This window comes from Ceratotherium simum, chromosome 2 (genome assembly GCF_057802395.1).
Source record: "Ceratotherium simum simum isolate JZ-2026a chromosome 2, ASM5780239v1, whole genome shotgun sequence".
Lineage (NCBI taxonomy): Eukaryota > Metazoa > Chordata > Mammalia > Perissodactyla > Rhinocerotidae > Ceratotherium > Ceratotherium simum.
Genome location: NC_141901.1, coordinates 125082 through 150061, shown reverse-complemented (window position 1 = coordinate 150061; position 24980 = coordinate 125082). Strand labels below are relative to the sequence as shown.

Here is a 24980-nt window from a genome sequence, read left to right as displayed (position 1 = left end):
ACATGCAAAAGAATGAAAGTAAACCATTATCTTATACCATGCACAAAAATTAACTCAAAATGGATTAAAGACTTGAATATAAGATCTAAAACCATAAAAAACTCCTGGAAGACAACATAGGCAGTAAACTTTGACATTGGTCTTAACGGTATGTTTTCAAATACCATGTCTACTCAGGCAAGGGAAACAAAATAATAAATAAACAAATGGGACTATATCAAACTAAAAAGCTCCTAATGGCAAAGGAAATCATCAACAAAACAAAAAGACAACCCACTAATTGGGAGAAAATATTTGCAAATCATATATCCAATCAGGGGTTAATGTCCAAAATATGTAAAGAACTCATACAACTCAATGACCAAAAAAAAAACCAGACAACCTGATCAAAAAATGGGCAATAGTAATGGACAGACATTTTTCCAAAGAAGATATGGAGATGGACAACAGGCACATGAAAAGTTGTTTAACACGAGTAATTATTAGGAAAATGCAAATCAAAACTACAATAGGATATCACCTTACACCCATCAGAATGGCTATTATTATGAAGACAAGAAATAAGAAGTATTGGAGAAGATGTGGAGAAAAGGGAACCCTCATACACTACTGGTGGGAATGCAACCTGGTGTAGCCACTGTGTAAAGAGTATGAAGATTTATCAAAAAACTAAAAATAGAAATACCATATGATCCAGCAATCCCACTTCTGGGTATTTATCCAAAGAACATGAAAACACTAACTCAAAAAGATATATGCACCCCTATGTTCATTGCAGCATTATTCACAATAGCCAAGCATGGAACCAACCTAAGTGCCCATCATTGGATGAATGGATAAAGAAGATATGGTATATATATAAAGGTACTGGCACAAGTACCAAAAACAGACACACAGATCAATGGAGCAGAATTGAGAGTCTAGAAATACATGTGTATATACATATATATACACACACACATATACACACACACATACACACACACACACACACAATGGAATACTACTCAGCCATAAAAAAAACAAAACCATGCCATTTGGGGCAACATGGACGGACCTTGAGAGTATTATGCTAAGTGAAATAAGTCAGACAGAGAAAGACAAATACCACATGATTTCACTCATATGTGGAAAATAAACAAACACATAGATAAGAGAACAGATTGGTGGTTACCAAAGAGGAAAGGGGGAGGTGGAGGGCAAAATGGGTAAAGGGCACATATGTGTGGTGACAGATAAAAACTAGACTATTGGTGGTGAACATGATGCAGTCTATACAGAAGCTGGAATATAATAATGTATACCTGAAATTTACACTATGTTATAAACCAATATGACCTCAATAAAATAATTAAAAAAAATCAACTGACTAAAAGAATGCAACAGTGGCTCTTAAATTGTATGGTCTCAGGATCCTTTTATACTCTTAAAAATTGGGGACTTCAAAGATCTTCTGTTTATGTAGTTATATCTATTGATATTCACTATATTAAAAAATAAAAGTGAGAAAAATTTAAAATAGCTATCAATTTGTTTAAAATAACAATTATCAACTCAATACATGGTAACATAAATAATATTTGTAAATAAAAAATGTTTTCCAAAACAAAACATCTATCATGTGTATATAACACTCATAAAGTTTAAGGCATTAAATAATATTATATCAAATTGTATAATTTGAAATATATTAAAATTTCAGGAATTGATAATATTGCAAGTGATATGGGAGGAGAGAAACTTTAAAATATTGCTGTTAGCTTTTGAAAGATTTAGTAAAGAATAAACTAAGATATACAGGTGGTAGCTTCTGGTAGTGACAAATTAGGTAATTTGGAACAACCCTTCTGCTGAGAGCGACTAGGAGAGCTGAACAAAATAATAAAACATTTGCTTGAAAGCATAAGAATGCTAACAAAGTACTGAAGAATTATGGGCCAAGATCTGGAAGAAAACAGATATGCTGAGAGATGAGCCCTGCATTGGGCGTTTTTTGCCCTAGGAATGTGTCCCAAACAAGAAAATGCAAATGAGAGGCTAAGCATTACTTTGACAGCTTCTTGGGGCTGGGAGACAAAATTGGAGTCTAAAATTGGAGTCTGCATGTGCACCACACACCTGTCACCCAGCCTTGGGTGGCCAAGGTCCTCTAGGCCTGAGGAGGTGGGGCCAGTCCCCAACCACCTGCATAGCCTTCAGGGTGGAGGAAGCCCACCCCCAAGAATTGTTCTCAAGTGGCAGCTTTCAACTGGAGACAGTCCCCATTTAGACTTGCTCTCTGATAGGGTCCCAGGCTTCTCCAGCTATCAACGCCCCCAGGTGTCTCTTACTGAAGAATACCCCAGCCAGCCTACCCAGCACGTCCCTGGCAAGGCAGTTGAATAACTTCTAGCTCTGACTTCAGGGAGAATATGTGCATTTGTGTAGGTTAAGGCTTGGAATTAGGCAGATGCCCTGTACCCCCAAGAGCCATCTCCTGGTCTCTCCTGACACCTGCCTTGTTCCAGGTCCCTGGCTCCCCCTGACCTGAATGGCTGCACATATGCAGTGAACACCCAGTTACACAGCCTTGGGCAGCAAGGGTCCTCCAGAACCGTGGAGCTTGGGATGGTTCCCAACACAGCCTCCAGGATTGAGGGAGCCCACCCTCCAAAAATCATTCTGAGGTGGTAGCTTTTGACTTGTGACAGTCAGTCCCTAATTGGACTTGCTGCCTGATGGGTCCTGGGCTTCTCCAGAAATCAAGGATCTCAGGTGTCTCTTATTGGAGGATACCCTGGCCAGGCAATTGAATAACCTGCATTTCCCCCTGGGTAGTGTTAAAATTAAAAGCAACCTCAACTAAAATTGGAGTGAGGAAGGCCTGTAGAGGTAGCTTTCATACCTTACCACTGGTCATCAATTAGCCCAAATAGGAAGATGGTCAATTATGGTGTCAGTTAATTACAGTGCCAGTTATAGACCTCAACAGGAAGAGATGTACCTTGCACTCAAAACCAGGAAGTGCAACTACTTTATTGCTCCAGGTGGAGGAAGGTAGGTTTCCTTTTTGCCCAGCAACAAGCCCAGCCAATAGAAACATCACAGCTCAGCCAACAAGAAACCGTGACCTGAATTCATACTCTCCTCCAATGAACTTTCATTTTTTCCTTGCTGATGACTTCCTTGTCCTGCCCTCCTTACTATAAAAGCATTCCCTATTGTGTAACCCCTAGGAATATCCCTCTGCCTGCCCTATGAGATGCTGTCTGATTGGCCAATTAGATCCTCAAATTTACTCAGCTGAATTTTGTTTTTAACAGATTCATGGCAGTGGTGGCATCTGAAGTGAACTTCCAATGACATTTGGGGACAACAAGAAACACACTTGTGGCACTTGCAAACCCTTTTGAGGTCACAGCCTTTCTCATTGTTTCTGGGAGCTGTTGGTAATTTCCTCTTGGTTTGAGCTCCACTTTCTCTTTGCATTCAAGCTCTCAATCTAATTGGGTTTCATTTACAGAGTCTTCCTTTCAGACCATGATTCCCAGGATGCAGTAATATCTCTTGGTCACTGTCAATTTTTTGATAGTGGAAAACCCCAACCCTTAATTCTGTCTCCAGATTCTGTTTTGGAATCAGCCCCCAGATTCCATGCTGGGAACTGGTGGTAGCAGCTGCAGTTTTCCATTCCAAATTTGAAATCAGTCCAAATTTCTTGGAGTTGGCTGGTTCAATTCTTATCTCCGGTCCAAGGTTCCACAGGAATTGGTGGTGGTGCACACAGTGCCTTCTTTTGGCTAGGACATAGTAATATCTCTTGGTTACTGCCAATATATTAAGGTGCCACGACGTAATAACATCTCTTGGTTACTTTCAGTATATTAAGATGCACAGATTTGTTTGTCTTGTTTTGCGTAGATAAAGGCTAAAGAAATGGGATCCTTTACATCCAAAGAATTGAGCACACCAACTTCCAGCACACCTGCTTATTTTATGTTTAATAGCTATAGTCCCAGAAGTTGCAGATATCTAGAAAGATGGCACAATTTTACTAAAAACAATCTCTGATTACAATGCCCATTACAGGGAATATTCTAATTAGATAAATTTGCTCATCTAAGAAATACACTAGAGACCAAAGGGTCCCAAATTGGACAGAGAGAATGGGATGCCTACTTTAATTGGTATGCAGAAGACTACAAAAGGCTTCAAGATTCCAAAATAGCTTTAGAGAAGACTCATTAAAAAAAGCTAATGAAAAATTAAAGAGTTAAAAGGTACTTAAAACAAAAGACAACAGAATGGACATAACTATGGATGTGACTCCTATTGCTCCCTGTTGTCTTTTGTCACCTGAGTACTCATGTTTTACTAATTTTGTCTGCATTGCCTTTCTACTCTGAAGAGACTATTAAACAATTACCATTTAAAATAAAACTATCTGAGGCTGCAGACAAGCCCCCTCAGTTGTCCTTGAGCCCTTGGTCAAAGACTGAACTAAGAGCTATAGTGAAAGAATTATCAAAACACTGGCCTAAAGACTGATGTCTTAATCGTAATCAACTGGGACATTGAAAAAGAGATTGTCCTCAAAAGCCCTATGCAAATTCTTCTACATCAACTTAAATGTCTCCTGGGCCGGCCCCGTGGCTTAGCGGTTAAGTGCGCGCGCTCCGCTACTGGCGGCCCGGGGTTCGGATCCCGGGTGCACACCGACGCACCACTTCTCCAGCCATGCTGAGACTGCGTCCCACATACACCAACTAGAAGGATGTGCAACTATGATGTACAACTATCTACTGGGGCTTTGGGTGGGGGGAAGGAGGAGGATTGGCAACAGATGTTAGCTCAGAGGCGGTCTCCCTCAGTAAAATGAGGAGGATTAGCACGGATGTTAGCTCAGGACTGATCTTCCTCACACACACACACAAAAAACAACTTAAATGTCTCCGTATGGGCCCCTCCCAGAGTTGATGAAAGTCTGATGGATTTCCTGGAAAACTGCTGTGTTATTCCACTAAACACCCAAGGGAAAACTAAAATTAAAATTTTAATATGGTTATTTGATCTGCCAAAAATATTTACTGTTTGTTCTAGCTGAAACCTGAAAAGATATTTAAAAGGATTTAATAACTGATCAGAAATTTGGCCAAACTGGAAACTGATATTCATGCTACTGCACAAAGGGCACGATCTGCTCACCACGAGACAAAAGCTAGTTGTCAAGAGGCAAGATGACGGCAGAGAAAGGGCATTTTACTACAGCTTGCTAGCAAGAGGGAAGATGGCCAACTAATGTCCGAAAGAATCATCTTATGGGGGCACAAAATCTTACAGCAGTTATATAGGTTGGTGGGTTATAGGGGATAGGGTTGGGAATGTGGACCCTCAGGTGTTACAGACTGGGAGTCGCCACACCAGGTCTTTCAGTTTTCATTGATGATGGCTATCAGCATAGACTTTCTGTTCAGGGGTCACCACATTCCTAAGGAACTCAAAAGAACAAAGCTATCATCTTATCACAGCTGGGAGGTACGTGCACAAACAGGGGTTGTAAAATCTACATTGCAGTTAGATCTCTGGGAGGGTGCATATCCAGCTGGGTTAGTTAGTCAGAGGTCATTGAAAGTTACAATAGGATTTCTTCTCTACAATATGGCTTCCCTTATGTCAAGTTTGTCTTGAGCTAGTATCATTCAGAGCCTGATAGAAATCTTTTTGGCCTTCTTTCCAATGCTAAAATAAAACTATGTACTCAGAGGAACAGAAGTAAATTGGAGGTAAAGTTATTGGAAAGGCAGATCAGCCTCTTTATTACTCAGGCTGCAATCCAGTTCTTTGGGGAACTGGAAACAACTGTCTTTGTCTTGCAATTCTATGCAGGGCCAAATGTGTGGCTCTAGAAGTTCAAAGCGTACCCACCCTTTTTCCAATCCCCAAAACCACACCTATTCCTCTCAAAATGCTTAAAAAGATCAAAACATTGAAAATAGAATTGTCCTGCATTTAATCTGTGCATTTTGATGTAAATTTTCCATCCCCATCTTCTCTAGCACCTAAGATCCATTCTTTGAAATGCGAATGTTTCTCATCAGAAAGGGGGAGGTATTTGGAAATTGGGCTAATAAAAAAAATCTTACATGTCCTCTCCATAAATACCAGCAAAAGCAAAAGCTATAAGATTTCTGTTTGCATCTTTTAGTGTCTGTGTATATGCTCATATATATATACGTTGTAAATGTGAAATGTTTTTCTATTTCAGGATGGTTTTGCTAAAATTGATTTGTAAAAGAGCTCTATTTATTTAGTTTCAAGGTAAGCACTTCTAAGGATTGGGCATTCTAAAATTCTCAGGGAAAAAAAAACTAATGCAAATATTCTTTCAAGTTTATGTGATCTAAGATAATCTTCAGTAAATAAAACCTAGTTTAAATTTGTTGGTTTAATTAAAACAGACATGTCTTGAGTGTTATAAGTATTAAATATAATACTTTTATTCTACCTAGGCTTACAAACTTGTCAACAAGAAAAAAAACTCAGTAAGATGAAATTTTCATAAGTAATCTAAACGTAATTTTAAGAGCAAGTAAATTAAATGCAAGCAGAATAAAAGGTTTTTTTAGGTGAACATTTCAAATAAGTTTCCCAAATCTTTTGGGTAACCTAAAACTTTAGAGTTTTTCTAAATTAAATTAAATGATAGCAACTTATTGAACACCTAGATCATTCCCTAATAAGACAAAATAATGAAAATTAATTACTGAACATAGGCTTATCTATTTTGGGCTTCTTATTTCAAAGAAACAAGATAAAATTGATTATTAGTAAACATGTGTCATGCTGGGAATTATTCTGTGAAAAAGCACATATTTCTAGAAATTTTATAAAAAGTATTTATCAGTCTGCCAATTCACAGATTGCTGATGTAAAATACAGTTCATAATTGCTTACTTCTTAATTTTCACTAAAAATTAAAGATTTCTAAGGGTTAAAAATAAGATATAGAGGAGAGAAGTCAAGATGGCGGCGTAAGCAGACTCTGAACTCCCCTCCTCCTGTGGACACAGCCAATTTACAACTACTCGTGGAAAAATGATCCCTGAGAGAGAACTGAAAACTGGATAAGAGGAACTCCTGCAACATAGGAGAATCCTAATTGAGGTGGAAGAGGCAGAAATTCCCTCCTGGAGAGGAAAAACGCTGCCTTCACAAGCCTCAGCGCTTCACAGCCACCCGGGACCAGCCCAAAGGTACGCAGCCCTCCCTGGAGCAGTGGGGCCCTGAGCCGGGGAGCGTCCCCACTGTGGGCATTTTGTGGACCAAGCACAATCGAGATGAGTGGCATAATATCTGACTTTGCCTGCTACTAAAACATTGGGGAATACCCCCAGAAAAGCTAGTTCACAAAGAAATTAAAATTGGCTCTTAAAGGGTCCATGCACAAACTCACCCATTTCAGAAAGCAACCTAAAATCACCAGAAAGAAATGTGCACAGTGCTTTGGTGAAAACAGACTCACCTGATAGGCTCTGAGTACAATGCAGTGAGAGGTGAGACCTCTCCAGGGACTGGGACATTGGCAGCGGCCATTGTTGTGGCCTGGTGTGGGCATGCTGACACAGACACCGTTGGAGTTCTCCCTGGGGCCTGCTAGCCCAGGGCCTGCCCCACCCACTAGAGCACTAATTTAATCCAGCTCAGCCAGGGTGGGCAGCCCACCCTAGAGACTGGCTCCACCCAACAACAAGCCTCAGGCAACTTGTGGGCCTGCATAGATTGGTGACTGGATTCTCTGCAGCCTGGCAACTGAGCCCACTTCAGTGGGGCAGGGCATGCACAAGGAGTGAGTGGAGAGTGTGGGGTGGTAGTGGAGTGTGTGGGGCTCCTGCCATGGAGAGACGGAGTCCACTTCAGGAGGCTGGGGTGCACACATGGGGCAGGACTGTGTTGACTGTGTGTGTGGACCTCTGGGTGGCAGGGCTTGTCAGCTACAGAAGACTTGTGCTTCTCAAAGACCCACATGGGGGTTTGCCCCACCTGCCAAAGCCTGAAACAATTGGGTGCTCCTGTGCCTGAGACCAGCCCCACCCAGCTGCAATCCTCAGAGAGCTGACAAGAGACCTAAAGGCTGGAGGCTTATAGCATTTGTAAGCCCCTGAGCCTAACAACCTGCCACACTGGGGGCCTATGCACTTAAAAGAAATACTGAAACACAAATGTGGTATTAGAACTTTCAGCCAACTGTGCTGGGGCTCTCCACATCTGATAAAGAGACTGAAAGGCCCACAACAACTACAAGCAGCTGAGCATTATAAAAGCTGGCCAGGAGCATAACTCAGCCTCCCTGGGCACCTACAGGGAGACCAAACATGCCACAACAGAAGGACATATGTAGCCCACACAGGGGTCACTCCTGGAACATTGAAAACTGAGGGAAGCACACTGCAGGCCCCCTAAGGCATCACTTATATAAGGTCACCTATCCAAGAGCAGGAGACAGAGCTGACCTACCTAATACACAGACACAAGCACAGGGAAAGAGGCAAAATGAGGAGGCAAAAGAATACATTCCAAGTAACGGAACAGGACAAAACCCTAGAAAAGGAACTAAGTGAAACAGAAATGAGCAACCTACCCAACAAAGAGTTCAAACAAAGAGTGTTAAGGATGCTCACTGATCTGGGGAGAATAATACATGAACTCAGTGAGAATGTCAACAAAAAAATGGAAGATATAAAAAAGAACCAATCAGAAATGAAGAATACAATACTGGAAATGAAAAATTCACTAGAGGGACTCAAAGCAGAGTAGAGGATAAAGAAGAACGGATCTGAGAGCTGGACGAAAGACTAGAAGAAATTACCCAAGCTGAACAGGTAAAAGAAAAAAGAATCAAAAAGAGTGAGGACAGTCTAAGGGACCTCTGGGACAACATCAAGCGCACTAACATCCATGTTATAGGTGTCCCAGAAGGAGAAGAGTGAGACAAAGAGAATCTATTTCAAGAAATAATAGATGAAAACTTCCCTAACCTAAGGAAGGAAACAGACATCCAGGTACAAGAAGCACAGAGAGGACCAAACAAGATAAACCCAAAGAGGCCCACACCAAGACACATCATAATCAAAATGTCCAGAATTAAAGATAAAGAGAGAATCCTAAAACCCGCAAGAGAAAGACAAGTTACATACAAAGGAAACCCCATAATGCTATCAGCTGACTTCTCAGCAGAAACCTTATAGGCCAGAAAAGAGTGGCATGATATATTTAAAGTGCTAAAAGGAAAAAACTTACAGACAAGAATACTCTAACCGGCAAGGTTCTCATTCAAAATGGAAGGAGAGATCACAAGTTTCCCAGACAAGCAAAAATTAAAGGAGTTTGTCACCAAGAAACAAGTGCTACAAGAAATGTTAAAGGGACTGCTTTAAGTGGAAAATAGAAGACCACAAATAGGAAAAATTATCTATTTCCATGATAAGAACGTAATGGATACAAATGCACAAAAAAGAGGTTAGATATGATATCAAAAACATAAAATGAGGGAGGAGGGGAGTTAAAGAGTAGAGCTTTCAGACAGAGGTCAAACTAAAGAGACCATCAACTCTGTATAGAAGAAGAAAGGAACAGAGATGGACTACTAAAACACTGAGAAAAAAAAGTTGAAAAATGGCAGTAAGTATGTACTTATCAATAGCTACTTTAAACGTCAATGGACTAAATGCTTCAATTAAAAGGCATAGGGTGGCTGACTGGATAAAAAAACGAGACCCACATATATGCTGCATATAAGAAACACACTTCATACCTAAAGACACTCACAAATTCAAAGTGAAGGGATAGAAAAAGATACTCCACGCAAATAGCAATGAAAAGAAAGCTGGGGTAGCAATACTCATATCAGACAAAATTGACTTTAAACAAAAACTGTAAAAAGAGACAAAGAAGGGCATTACATAATGATCAAGGGACCAATTCAACAAGAGGATATAGCACTTGTAAATATCTACGTACCCAATGTAGGAGCACCTAAATATATAAAAAAATTATTAACAGACATAAAAAGAGAAATAGATAGTAACACAATAATAGTAGGGGACTTTAACACTCCACTTACACCAACGGATAGATCATCCAAACAGAAGATCAATAAGGAAACATTGGCCTTAAATGACACTCTAGAACAGATGGACCTAGTAGATATATACAGAGCATTCCATCCAAAAACCAAAGAATACACGTTCTTGTCAAATGCACATGGAACATTCTCCAGGACTGATCACACATTAGGCCACAAAACAAGTCTACATAAATTTAAGAAGATTAAAATAATACCAAGCATCTTTTCTGACCACAATGGTATGAAACTAGAAATCAACTGTAGAAAGAAAATCAGAAAAGCCACAAATACATGGAGATTAAACAAAATGCTACTGAACAGCGATTGGGTCAATGAAGAAATCAAAGGAGAAATAAAAAAATACCTGGAGACAAATGAAAATGAAAATATGACATGCCAGAATTTATGGGATACAGCAAAAGCGGCTCTAAGAGGGAAGTTTATAGCAATACAGGCCTATCTCAACAAACAAGAAAAATCTCAAATAAACAATCTAACAATGCACCTAAAGGAACTTGAAAAAGAAGAACAAACAAAGCCCCAAATCAGTAGAAGAAGGGAAATAATAAAAATCAGAGCAAAAATAAATGAAATAGAGACTTAAAAAAATAGAAAAAAATTAATAAAACCAAGAGCTGGTTCTCTGAAAAGATAAACAAAATTGACAAACCTTTAGCTAAATTCACCAAGAAAAAAGAGAGAAGGCTCAAATAAGTAAAATCAGAAACGAAAGAGGAGAAATTACAACAGACACCTCAGCAATATAAAAGATTATAAGAGGATACTATGAAAAACTATATGCCAACCAATTCGACAATCTGGAAGAAATGGATAAATTCTTAGAATCATACAACCTTCCAAAACTGGATCAAGAAGAAATAGAGAATTTGAATAGACCAATCACCAGTAAGGAGATCGAAACAGTAATCAAAAACCTCCCCAAAAATAAAAGTCCAAGACCAGATGGCTTCCCCCATGAATTCTACCAAACATTCAACGAAGACTTAATACTTATCCTTTTCAAACTCTTCCAAAAAATTGAGGATGGGGGGAAGCTCCCTAACTCATTCTATGAAGCCGACATTACCCTGATACCAAAACCAGACAAGGAGAACACGAAAAAAGAAAGTTACAGGCCAATATCACTGATGAACATTGATGCAAAAATCCTCAACAAAATACTAGCAAATCGTGTACAACAATACGTTAAAAAGATTATACACCATGATCAAGTGGGATTTATTCCAGGTATGCAGGGATGGTTCAACATTCGCAAATCAATCGACATAATACACCACATTAATAAAATAAAGAATAAAAATCACATGATCATCTCAATAGATGCAGAGAAAGCATTTGACAAGATACAGCATCCATTTATGATAAAAACTCTGAATAAAATGGGAATAGAAGGAAAGTACCTCAACATAATAAAGGCCATATATGACAAACCCACAGCTAATATCATCCTCAATGGTGAAAAACTGAAAGCTATCCCTCTAAGAACAGGAACCAGACAAGGATGCCCACTGTCACCACTCCTATTTAACATAGTACTGGAAGTCCTAGCCAGAGGAATCAGGCAAGAAAAAGAAATAAAAGGGATCCAAACTGGAAAAGAAGAAGTGAAACTCTCACTATTTGCAGATGACATGATTTTATATATAGAAAATCCTAAAGAATCCACCAAAATCTTTTAGAAGTAATAAACAAATATGGTAAAGTTGCAGGATGCAAAATCAACATACAAAAATCAGTTGCATTTCCAAATCAAAACAACACTAAGATATCATCTCATGCCCGTTAGAATGGCTATAATCACCAAGACAAAAACAACAAATGTTGGAGAGGATGTGGAGAAACAGGAACACTCATACACAGCTGGTGGGAATGCAAACTGGTGCAGCCTCTATGGAAAACCGTATAGAGATTCCTCAACGAATTAAAAATAGAGATGCCCTATGATCCAGCTATCCCACTACCGGGAATCTATCCAACGAACCTGAAATCAACAATCCAAAGAGGTTTATGCACCCCTATGTTCATTGCAGCATTATTCACCACAGCCAAGATGTGGAAGCAACCTAAGTGTCCCTCGACTGACAACTGGATCAAGAAAATGTGGTGTAGGGCCGGACCCGCGGCTTAGTGGTTAAGTGTGCGTGCTCTGCTGCTGGCGGCCCGGGTTCAGATCCCAGGTGCGCACCGACGCACTGCTTCTCCAGCCATGCTGGGGCCGCATCCCACATGCAGCAACTAGAAGGATGTGCAGCTGTGACAGACAGCTATCTACTGGGGCTTTGGGGGAAAAATAAATAAATAAAATCTTGAAAAAAAAAAGAAAATGTGGTGTATATATACAATGGAATACTACTCAGCCATAAAAAAAGACAAAATCGTCCCATTTGAAACAACATGGATGGACCTGGAGGGTATTATGTTAAGTGAAATAAGCCAGAAAGAGAAAGACAAACACTGTATGATCTCACTCATATGTGGAATATAAACCAACACATGGACAGAGAAAACTGTATTGTGGTTACCAGGGGCAATGGGGGTGGGCGATGGGCACAAGGTATGAAGGGAGACATATATATGGTGATGGACAAACAAAAATGTACTACCCAAAATTTCACAATACTAAAAACTATTAAAACATCAATAAAAAAAGTAAAAAAAAATCAGTTGCATTTCTATACACTAACAATGAAGTAGCAGAAAGAGAAATTAAGAATACAATCCCATTTACAATTGCAACAAAAAGAGTAAAATACCTAGGAATAAACTTAACAAGAGGTGAAAGATCTGTACACAGAAAACTATAAAACATTGCTGAAAGAAACTGAAGAAGACACAAAGAAATGGAAAGACATTCTGTGCTCTTGGATTGGAAGAATTAACATAGTTAAGATGTCCATACTTCCTAAAGCAATCTATAAATTCAATGCAATCCCTAACAAAGTTCCAACAACACTTTTCACAGAAATAGAACAAAGAATCCTAAAATTTATATGGAACAACAAAAGACCCTGAATAGCTAAGGGAATCCTGAGAAAAAAGAACAAAGCTGGAGGTATCACACTCCCTGATTTCAAAATATACTACAAAGCTATAGTAACCAAAACAGCATGGTACTGGCACCAAAACAGACACACAGATCAATGGAATAAAATCGAAAGCCCAGAAATAAACCCACACATCTATGGACAGCTAATCTTTGACAAAGGAGCCAAGAACATACAATGGAGAAAAGAAAGTCTCTTCAACAAATGGTGTTGGGAAAACTGCGCAGCCACATGCAAAAAAATGAAAGTAGACTCTTACCTTACACCATACACAAAAATTAACTCCAAATGGATTAAAGACTTGAACGTAAGACCTGAAACTATGAAACTTCTAGAAGAAAACATAGGCAGTACGCTTTTTGACATCGGTCTTAGCAACATCTTTTCAAGCACTATGTCTGACCGGGCAAGAGAAACAATAGAAAAAATAAACAAATGGGACTACATCAAACTAAAAAGCTTCTGCACAGCAAAGGAAACCATCAACAAAACGAAAAGACAACCTACCAATTGGGAGAAAATATTTGCAAACCATACATCTGATAAGGGGTTAATCTCCAAAATATATAAAGAACTGATGCATCTCAACAACAAAAAAACTAACAACCCAATTAAAAAATGGGCAAAAGACCTGAACAGACATTTCTCCAAAGAAGATATACAGATGGCCAATAGGCACATGAAAAGATGTTCAACATCATTAACTATCAGGGAAATGCAAATCAAAACTACAATGAGAGGGCCGGCCCCGTGGCTTAGCGGTTAAGTGCGCACGCTCCGCTGCTGGCGGCCCAGGTTCAGATCCCGGGCATGCACCGACGTACCACTTCTCTGGCCACGCTGAGGCCGCATCCCACATACAGCAACTAGAAGGCTGTGCAACTATGACATACAACTATCTACTGGGGCTTTGGGGGAAAAATAAATAAATAAATAAATAAAATTACCAAAAAAAAACCTACAATGAGATATCATCTCACGCCTGTCAGAATTATAGCCTGTCAGGCTATAATTAACAAGACAGGAAACAACAAGTGTTGGAAAGGATGTGGACAGAAGGGAACTCTCATACACTGCTGGTGGGGGTGCAAACTGGTGCAGCCACTATGGAAAACAGTATGGAGATTCCACAAAAAATTAAGGATAGAACTACCATATGATCCAGCTATTCCACTGCTGGGTATTTATCCAAAGAACTTGAAAACACCAATACGTAAAGATACATGCACCCCTGTGTTCATTGCAGCGTTATTCACAATAGCTAAGACTTGGAAGCAACCTAAGTGCCCATCAAGGGACAAATGGATAAAGAAGATGTGGTATATATACACAATGTAATACTACTCAGCCATAAGAAACGATGAAATCCAGCCATTTGTGACAACATGGATGGACATTGAGGGTATTATGCAAAGTGAAATAAGTCAGAGGGAGAAGGTAAAATACCATATGATCTCACTCATAAGTAGAAGACAAAAAACAACAACAAACACACACATAGAAACAGAGATTGGATTGATGGTTACCAGAGGGGAAGAGGGGAGTGAAGAGGGCAAAAGGGACAATTCAGCACGTGTGTGGTGATGGGTTGTATTATTAGTATTTGGGTGGTGAACATGATGTAATCTATGTAGAAATAGAAGTATAATAATGTACACCTGGATTGAAATTTATACGTTATAAACCAATGTTACTACAATAAACAAAAAATTTAAAAGAAAAAAAGAAAAGTGCATTGAAAAGGAAAAAAAAAAAAAAGAAAATCCAAGTTTAAAATGGGCACAGGTTTGGACACTTCATCAAAGAAGATACACAGATGGCAAATAAGCAAGTGAAAAGATGCTCAACGTCATTAAATCATGAGAAAAATGCACATAAAACCACATTGAGACACTGCTACATACACGTTAGAATGACTAGAATTAAAGAGGTTGACCATACCAAGTGTTAATGAGGATGGAAAGTAACTGCAACATGCCTACATTGCTGGTGGGAACACAAAGTAGTTCAGCCTCTTTGGAAAACACAGTTTTAAAGTGGAGTTTGTTATGCTGCTGTAACAAACTAGACAAATTTCATGGCTTAAAACAACTCAGATTTATTACTTTACAGCTCTGTAGGTTAGCAGTCTGACACAAGTCTCCTTGGGCTAAAATCAAGGTGTTGGCAGAGCTAGGTTCTTTTTCAGAGACTCTAAAGATTAATGCATTTCCTAGCCTTTTCCAGCTTCTAGAGATCACCACATTCCTTACTCTATGGCTCCCCTCCTCCACCCTCAAAACCAAGAACTCTGCATCTCTCTGGCCCTGCTTCCCTTGTTGCATCTTTTTTCTACTCGCCTGCTTCTCTTTCCCGTTTAAGGGCCTTTGTGATGCAGTGGGTCCACCTGGATAATCCAGGATAATCTCCCTATTTTGAAGTCAGTTGATTAGCAACCTTAATTCCATCTGCAAACTTAATTCACCTTTGCCAAGTAAACTAATGTATTCCCAGGTTCCAGGGATTACAACATCTTTGTGGGCCATGACTTTGCTACCACAAACAGTTTTTAAAATAAAGTTAAACATACACATACCATGTGACCCAGCAATTCCACTTCTAGGTGCTCACCCAAAAGAAGAAGACTTATGTTCACACAAAAACTTGTTTGCAAAGATTTATAGCAGCTTTATTCATAGTCAAAAAAGACAATACTGAAAATAACTCAAATGTCCTTCAACTGGTGGATGGATAAACTGTTGTACATTCATACAATGGATACTACGTTCAGCAATAAAACAGAAGGAACTGCTGATACCGGCAACAACATGGATGAACACTCAAATAAATGTCTTGTGCTAAATGAAAGAAACCAGACTCAAAAGGCCACATACTGTAGGATTCCATTTATATGATATTCTAGAAAAGACAAACCATAGGGAAAGACAACAGATCATTGGTCGCCAGGGGTTAAGGGTGGGGGAAGAGTTCACTACAAAAGAGCAACTCAAGGGAGTTCTGGGTGCTGGAACTGTTCTGTATCTTGACTTTGGTAGTTGCACAGCTCCATGCATTTGTCAAAACAGTTGTACAAAGAGGAAAACAAATACATCATTTCTCACCCATCAGATTGGCAAAAATTCAAAAATCTGACAATGCCGATCTGACAATTCCCAGAGCAAGGAGGACTGAGACACTGTTGGCGGGAATGGAAATTGTTAAAATTTCGGAGAATGATTTGGCTGCAGCTCGTCAAGTTGCAGATGCACATCAGCCTCTGGCCCAGCAATCCACTCACAGGCAGGTGTCCATTCTAGGAGTCCTTCACGTGTGTGCTCGAGGAGACACACACAAGGATAGTCATTAAACATGGCAGGGGAATGAATTAATTGTGGTTAGTAGTTATTTAAAAAAGAAAGGAAAGAAATGCATATGGGAAAGAATCAACCCTGCTGGCTACATATATGATTTGGGAAGGTAACTCATCGGTTTGTCTACTTAATAGTACGTAGCACAGAGAGCACTGTACTAGGAATCTGGAGACAAGTCTCTGAGCACTTAGTTCCAACCCTGCCACTAAAGTAGCAGTCAGACTATGGACGACTTGAGAAACCTCACTTTCCATCTCCTGGAAAATGAAGAGGTTAGGATCTACAATCACTAAAATTATTTCCAACTCAACAGTTCTATGATTCAATAAGTCAACAATCAAAATTATATTCCAAAGTAGCTATGTTGAGAAACTGTTTTTCCCAGACACCCTGAAATCAGAAACTATGAGAGACATAAGACATCTTAATATATTGATACATGAAATGGTCCAAATTTCTTGGCCTGTCTATGACCAGCTGTTTAATCAAGATTGTAACTCAGAAAGAGCATATAAACAGCGAAACCCACCATATTAACTTGGGTCACCCTCAGGTAAAACTTATATATCCTCTCCCATTTTAACATTCCAAAACAAGTTCACCATACCAATGAGTCCATCTTGTCAAGTCCAGGTCTGTCTAACGAAAAGTCATTCATGTATATGGTAAGATTTACCTGATTTTTTAACAAAGATAAAATCATGAATGTCTTTTTGTATTTTCGCCTGTTTCACCTATAAAGATCTTACATTATAATTTAATAGCTTCAGCCTGCTACAATAATTTAAAGAGCCTTTTGAAACTTGCAATATGCCATGTCCAACAGGATCTAGCAAAAAGTCAGTAGTTCAGAATTCAAAAATCTTATTTAAAAATGTCATTTCCTCCAATACTCACACTTCAAAGACACCAATAGCCAACTTGTCATTTGTTCCTACTGCAGAATTTAATAGGCTCTTAACTTCTGGTATCATCCAAAAGCATAATTAGGATGCTAACATTAAAATGTATTTATTTAATCAGAAATATTAAAACTAATGATTAAACTATTAAACTAAATGATTAAATATTAAAACTAATGACAACTATCTGTTGTCTTTCCCTATGGTTTATCTTTTCTAGAATATCATATAATGAAATCCTACCGTATTTGGCCTTTTGACCTTTCACCTTGTCAGTCAAATCAAAATTTCAAAATTCTTGTTCTATGGGCTTTCCAAATCTAAATTCTTACAATTCTAAATGAGTACGGAGACAAAACACACACTACATACTACTTCTAAAAACCTCATCCTTATCCGATTTTAATTTTAGCAGCAACTGCCAAGAAAAACCTTTCCACTGAAACCTAAGTTCCATACACATTATGTCAATCGATCTCATCAACTGATCAATCTTCAATCTTAACAGAAGGTGAGTTATTATTGGGAAGTTACATAATTTGCACCAAAGATTGTTTAAAGCTCCTTTCATTAAATGCAGTTTACAAGAATTCACAGGTTTCAAGTTTGCCTTGCAAATATAGAGTCAATTATCAGAAACCATATATGAGATTAGGCTTTTCTATAAAAGTGTTCCCAAGGAAGTAGGAACATTTATTTGTTTAAAGAACGCAATGAGGAGCCCAATAGCCTGAGCAGAGTCAGGCAGAGGAGGGCTGACCACAGTCCACCTTCTGAAGGGCAGTGTTCACCCGGGGATACGGAGACCTGGCCTAGTCCGGGTCCCGGGGGCGTGAACTCAAGGGCGCGCGCAGAGGGCAGGCGACTCCCTGCCGCCCCCTGCACCTCCGCTGGGTGGGCAGGAGGCCCTACCGAGGTAAGGCCCCGCCAAAGCAGAGGGACCGGCCGGCCAGGCGGCGCTCCTCTGCTCCTCCAAGGGACAGAGGTTGGCCTCCCCCGCCTGGGGCAGCCCGCCAGCAGCCCCGTCCCCTGGCCCCCACCCCCGACACCGCGCTCCCGCCATCTGCGGCGGCGATCTCCACGCCGAGCCCGCCCCCCACCGCCTACCTGGGCGCTGCTCCTACCCAGCGCTCCTCCACACTGCAGAAAGGAGAGCTCCCCAGCGCTGAAAATCCTGGAGGAAGGATCCAGAAACCGCCAATCCCCCCCACACAAACCTCCGAGGCAGCCACCTCCGCACCAGGGACCCCCGCCTCCAGCAAACGCGCCCAGGGACTCTCCAGCTCCCCGGCGCCTCTGCCGCTCAGAGCGCCGGTCCTGCGCATGCGCGGGCCTCCGAGGATACAATGGGAAACGCTGGGGGGGCGCTGGGAGGAGGGTGGGGATTGAGGTGTCCCTGAGACGGAGAGCGGGAGCGGGCTGGCGCTCTGCAGCCCTTGACTCTGCTCTCCCTGGATGACCGTCAGCTCCTGGAGAAGATGTGCCTTCCCTTGAGGCGCCTCCTCCTGTCCTGAGAAGCGCGTCACGCGATGTAACATTTGTTTTAAAAAGAACGATGACATCCTTAACACCCGATGTGTCGTGTCCCCAGAAGAATTCTCTGCTTCCCAGAAGACTAGACAGTGAGCAGCTGGGACAGAGTTCTGACCCAGGAAGGAAGGATGCTGAGGGCGAAGCAGTCTCCCCTCTGCCAGCTCCTTCCCCTGATCTGTGGCCGTGATGGGGCGACAGCGCTGGGGACTCGTGCAGGTGACAACGCTCAACTGTTTGCCCACGGTATTACATTTCTTACGGTTTAGTGGTTAAAACGGGAGGCTAGCTGTCAGTTTTTCAGACAACTTCATTTGCAGAAGCGTCTTTGGACAAAGAAGTTTGTTTTCCTCATTTCTGATTTTTAAAATCAATAGCAATAATTAAAATACGTATTTTCTTAATTTCATTGGCATGCTAAAACAAACTTAAGTCACTTGGTTCTCACCAAATTGGCCACATTTTCATTAAAACTTTGAAAGTATTGCTGTTTGAGGTAAAGAAAGCTTTGGGGAAGAACAATTACCCTCAGATAATATCTTCCCAGATAAATGTACAAACACACAGTTATGAGCCCTTTTGAGGGGCCTGGCAAATCCAGTTTGAGTTCTACAATGGATCATCCAAAGTAAAGGTTAAATTAGTAGTTTTCTGAGGAGTTTGCAAGTAAATGTTCGTGTCGCCTTCATCAAATAGGTCTGGTGACTTAAATGAAGGTTGAGCTTAATGATAGAAGTTTTCAAGAGACTGAGAAATACTACGTAAATGTACTTTATAAAAAAGGTGCAAATTAAAGTAAAACCTGCCATTATCTTCTTTAAAACAGTCACAGTAGCACTATTGTCAAGGTATGAGAAGGAATAGAAATGCTTTATAAAGTCAATTCTTCACTTCTAAAGGACCTAACGTGACATTCTAGAAGTCTCCATAGTCTTCCACTCATCTAGATTTAAATTGCTCAATTTATATTTTAAAGACTAATGAATCTGAGGGCAAAATATTCAAGGTCATTGTTTAATTGTTTTTCATTGTTGCAAAGTACGTGGGTATAAAGTGTGGCTGAAATCCATGGTCTTAGAGAAGAAAAATATAGAGAAATTATTTATCACTCTCATAGCATGTCCTGACTTACTCCTACAAATGTCCCAAGAATAAAGCCTCAGTGAATTCCATTCTGTTCTTAGATAGGACATCTTTCATTTCTAATGAATATTCTCAAATTAGGCTCTAGCTAGTAACTATGTTCCTGATGCAAAGAGGCAACGAAAAAGAACCCAAGCTTGATTAAATTGGGCTCAAGAGGACTACTTAGAACGAAAATTTGTTTTTGGCTTTGTTTTTCTTTATGAATTTCTTTCTTTGTCCTCAGCGGAGTCGGCAGATAAATGATACAAAAAGCTGAGAGCAGGGTCTTGAAGAATATGGAATTTCCTAATCTTCAAGATCCTTTTTATCTTTAAAATTCTATGATTTCTGCTATTTATATAGGGGTTCCTTTTTTCATTATTTCTAATAGTGATCGTAATAGTGAGAGTAACAAAACTTAGCACCTGTGGAACATTTTTCATCGTAAAAATTTATGTTATTCTGACAATTGTTAATATTTTAAAAAGCCATTAAGAGCTAATCTGATGCTCAGAGGATTTTTAGGGTAGTGCAACTGTTCTGTACGTAATGGTGGCTACATGTCACTATATGTGTGTCAAAACCCATGAAACTGTACAACACAAAGGGTGACCTTCAAACTAGGGACTGTAGTTCATAACAACGTTTCAATATTGTTCATTCATTATAACAAACGTATCACACTAATGCAAGGTGTTAATAATAGGGGATATGGGGCTTGGGAGAGAGGAGAGAGGCAGTGCGGTGGGTGTATGGAACGCTATGTACTCTCTGTTCAATTATCTGTAAATCTAAAACTCTACTTTTAAAAATAAAGGATTTAAAAGTTTTTTTGAAAGGTAATCTAACACGGTAGGGCATCTATTTTGTGCAGAGGGGCAAGGAAGAAGAAGTTGAAATGATTTAAAAGGTTCACCTTGTGACAGTTTGAATTGTGGTGTGTTTCTGAAGCCTTAGACAAGGGCAGGACATAGAATTTGAGACATGAGTGAAATAAAGGAGAAGGAAGACATCAGAGTGATCAGACCTGATCAATTAATATTTAGGACAAATTACTATATTGGATGGATTTGTTTTTGTTTTCTTTGCTTTTTAGAAACCTTACACCTTTCTATGAAAGCCACACGTGCAGAGTGTCAACAGGTGTGTTTCCTACCGAGTGGCAGCTGCTTCTCTCCCTCTGCGTCTTCTATTCCTTTCCTCTCCTCTCACTATCTCTGACTGATGGTCGCTGTGTCTATTTCCCTTCCTTACTCTCCCTCTCTCCTGTTTGTTTTATTTTCTTTATCTTTGTGCTTCTTTCTCCTCTAACACATCAGACTAACCATAACCTTCCTGGTCATTGTTTAGTTCCACTGAAAGAACTCAGTGGTTTCCATCAAGAAATGACAGATCAGTGTTCTGGGAAAAATTTCTCTATTTCAGCTACTTCTCCACTCTCAATCTGAAGCAGGAAAATTTCTTGAACGTTGAACCAATTTTTTATATTTTTTTAATCCAAATTTCAGAGCTCCTGGTCATATTGGAAAAATTCCTGAAGACGGCTGCCTGGAGTTGAGCCGATAGATCTTCCTGTGGCTATAAAGGAGAATCCTTATTTTGTCCATGGGGCCTCAGGAGACTCCCTCGTGAGAGAGGAATCCTTGCTAACCCTATGTTGTACCCAGGACTGGCTTCTCCTAAGACAGTGGTTCTCGAACTCCAGTGTGCATTAGAACCGTGTGGAGGTCCCCTACAACACAGAATGCTGAGCCCATCCCAGAGTTTGTGATCAAGTAGGATGAGGGGACCTGAGAATTTACTATAATAGGAGAAAACATAAGCCAAAACTTTACAAGATAGGATTTGGTAATGATTTCATGGATATGACATCCAAGGAGCAGGCAATAAAATAAGAAAATACACACACTGGACTTCATGGATATTAAAAGTTTTGTGCCTCAAAATTCATTATCAACAGAGTAAAAGCACAACCCACAGGATGGGAGACCATCCTGTATCTGACAAACCATGTATCTGACAAAGGCTTAATATCCAGAATAGATAGAGAACTCCTAAACTCAATAACAAAAAACAACCCAAATCAAAATTGAACAAAGTACATGAGTAAACATTTCCTCAAAGAAGATCTGCAAATGACCAACAGGCATATGAAAAGATGCTCACCATCAGTAATCATTAGGGAAATGCAAATCAGAAACACAGTGAGAGACCACCTCACATTCATTGGGAAGGCATCTATTGAAAAAATAAAAAGAAGAAGAGTAAGAAAAAGAATAGAACCAGTGTTGGCCAAGATGTGGAGAAGTTGGAACCCTTGTGCACTTTCTTGGGAATATAAAATATACAATTGCTGTAGAAATCAGTATAACAATTCCTAAAAAAAATTAAAAATATAATTATATAGGACCCAGCAATTCCACTTCTGGGTATATACCCCCTAAACAGTTGAAAGCGTGTTCTCCAAAACATATTTTAACACCCATATTCATAGCATCATTATTCATAATAACTAAAACATGGAACCCACCCAAGTATTGTAACCGAGGAAGGGCTCATTGCCCAATGCACCCCTTAAGCCAACCATGAGATACCCGTTCCTGAAGAAGGGAAAAAGCTTTATTACGAGGTTGACCAGCAGGGAGACAGGAGACAGAGGTTAAATCCTTCTCCCCGATGGGCTGTTGAAAAGGACTTTTTAAGGGCAAAGGAGTGGGTGCAGGAAGGTTGGGGGCAGTCCTAGGCCTTTTGTGCAAGAAAATTTTCGTGTTCTGTCATACATCCCACGTTCAAAAGGCGGTGTCCTTAACATGATCAGCAGGGGAGTTCTTGGTCCCACAAGTCATCCTCCAGTCACTTGTGCAGTCACGGTTTGAGTCTTGCCAGCCATCTTGTGGTCTCACTGGCTCAAACCAGTTGAAACTTGCTCAAGGAGGAAAAACGGAGTTTCTGAAAAACAACTCATGGCCCAAGACTAGATCCTTAGTAAATATATGGAACGTGGCTTAAGAAAGTAGTCTTTCCGCCACCCACCGCCTACCTGGGCGCCGCTCCTACCCAGCGCTCCTCCACACTGCAGAAAGAAGAGCTCCCCAGCGCTGAAAATCCTGGAGGAAGGATCCAGAAACCGCCAATCCCCCCCCACAAACCTCCGAGGCAGCCGTCTCCGCACCAGGGACCCCGCCTCCAGCAAACGCACCCAGGGACTCTCCAGCTCCCCGGCGCCTCTGCCGCTCAGAGCGCCGGTCCTGCGCATGCGCGGGCCTCCGAGGATACAATGGGAAACGCTGGGGGGGCGCTGGGAGGAGGGTGGGGATTGAGGTGTCCCTGAGACGGAGAGCGGGAGCGGGCTGGCGCTCTGCAGCCCTTGACTCTGCTCTCCCTGGATGACCGTCAGCTCCTGGAGAAGATGTGCCTTCCCTTGAGGCGCCTCCTCCTGTCCTGAGAAGCACGTCACGCGATGTAACATTTGTTTTAAAAAGAACGATGACATCCTTAACACCCGATGTGTCGTGTCCCCAGAAGAATTCTCTGCTTCCCCAGAAGACTAGACAGTGAGCAGCTGGGACAGAGTTCTGACCCAGGAAGGAAGGATGCTGAGGGCGAAGCAGTCTCCCCTCTGCCGGCTCCTTCCCCTGATCTGTGGCCGTGATGGGGCGACAGCGCTGGGGACTCGTGCAGGTGACAACGCTCAACTGTTTGCCCACGGTATTACATTTCTTACGGTTTAGTGGTTAAAACGGGAGGCTAGCTGTCAGTTTTTCAGACAACTTCATTTGCAGAAGCGTCTTTGGACAAAGAAGTTTGTTTTCCTCATTTCTGATTTTTAAAATCAATAACAATAATTAAAATACTTATTTTCTTAATTTCATTGGCATGCTAAAACAAACTTAAGTCACTTGGTTTTCACCAAATTGGCCACATTTTCATTAAAACTTTGAAAGTATTGCTGTTTGAGGTAAAGAAAGCTTTTGGGAAGAACAATTACCCTCAGATAATATCTTCCCAGATAAATGTACAAACACACAGTTATGAGCCCTTTTGAGGGGCCTGGCAAATCCAGTTTGAGTTCTACAATGGATCATCCAAAGTAAAGGTTAAATTAGTAGTTTTCTGAGGAGTTTGCAAGTAAATGTTCGTGTCGCCTTCATCAAATAGGTCTGGTGATTTAAATGAAGGTTGACCTAATGATAAAAGTTACTAAGAGACTGAAAAATATTAAGTAAATGTACTTAAAAAAAAGGTGCAAATTAAAGTAAAACCTGCCATCATCCTCTTTAAAGCAGAGTAACAGTAGCATTATTGTCAAGGTATAAGAAGGAATAGAAATGCTTTATAAAGACAATTCTTCACTTCTAAAGGACCTAATGTGACATTCTAGAAGTCTCCATAGTCTTTCACTTATCTAGATTTAAATTGCTCAATTTATATTTTAAAGACAAATGAATCTGAGGGCAAAATATTGAAATTCATTGTTTTTTTTTCATTGTTGCACAGTACATGGGTATAAAGTGTGGCTGAAATCCATGGTCTTAAGAAAAAAAATATATAGAACTTATTTATCACTCTCATGTTCTGTCCTGACTTAATCCTACATATGTCCCAAGAATAAAGCCTCAGTGAATTCCATTCTGTTCTTAGATATGACATCTTTCATTCATAATGAATATTCTCAAATTAGGCTCTAGCTAGTAATTATGTTCCTGATGCAAATAGGCAATAAAAAGAATCCATGATTGATTAAATTGGGCTCATAACATGTGTACATGGGAGAAACCTGGGAAACTGAGTTTCTCAACTCAATGGCAGAGATTTCCTCTTAAATACTATCTTCAGCTAAAGACACAGGAGGATGTTGGGGGTGGAGGTTTGGGATATGAGAGGAGAAGAAGACAATTCTCATGGA

The 24980-nt window shown here is 40.3% G+C and overlaps 1 long non-coding RNA gene across 1 annotated transcript; it reads left to right on the top strand.

Annotated features, from left to right (window-relative positions):
• The first annotated feature begins 19032 nt into the window (after positions 1-19032).
• LOC147917707 (uncharacterized) lies at positions 19033-23662 on the top strand. Its single transcript, XR_015553638.1, has 2 exons — positions 19033-19195; positions 21583-23662. It is a non-coding gene; the product is annotated as an uncharacterized LOC147917707 (long non-coding RNA).
• Positions 23663-24980: the final 1318 nt, after the last annotated feature.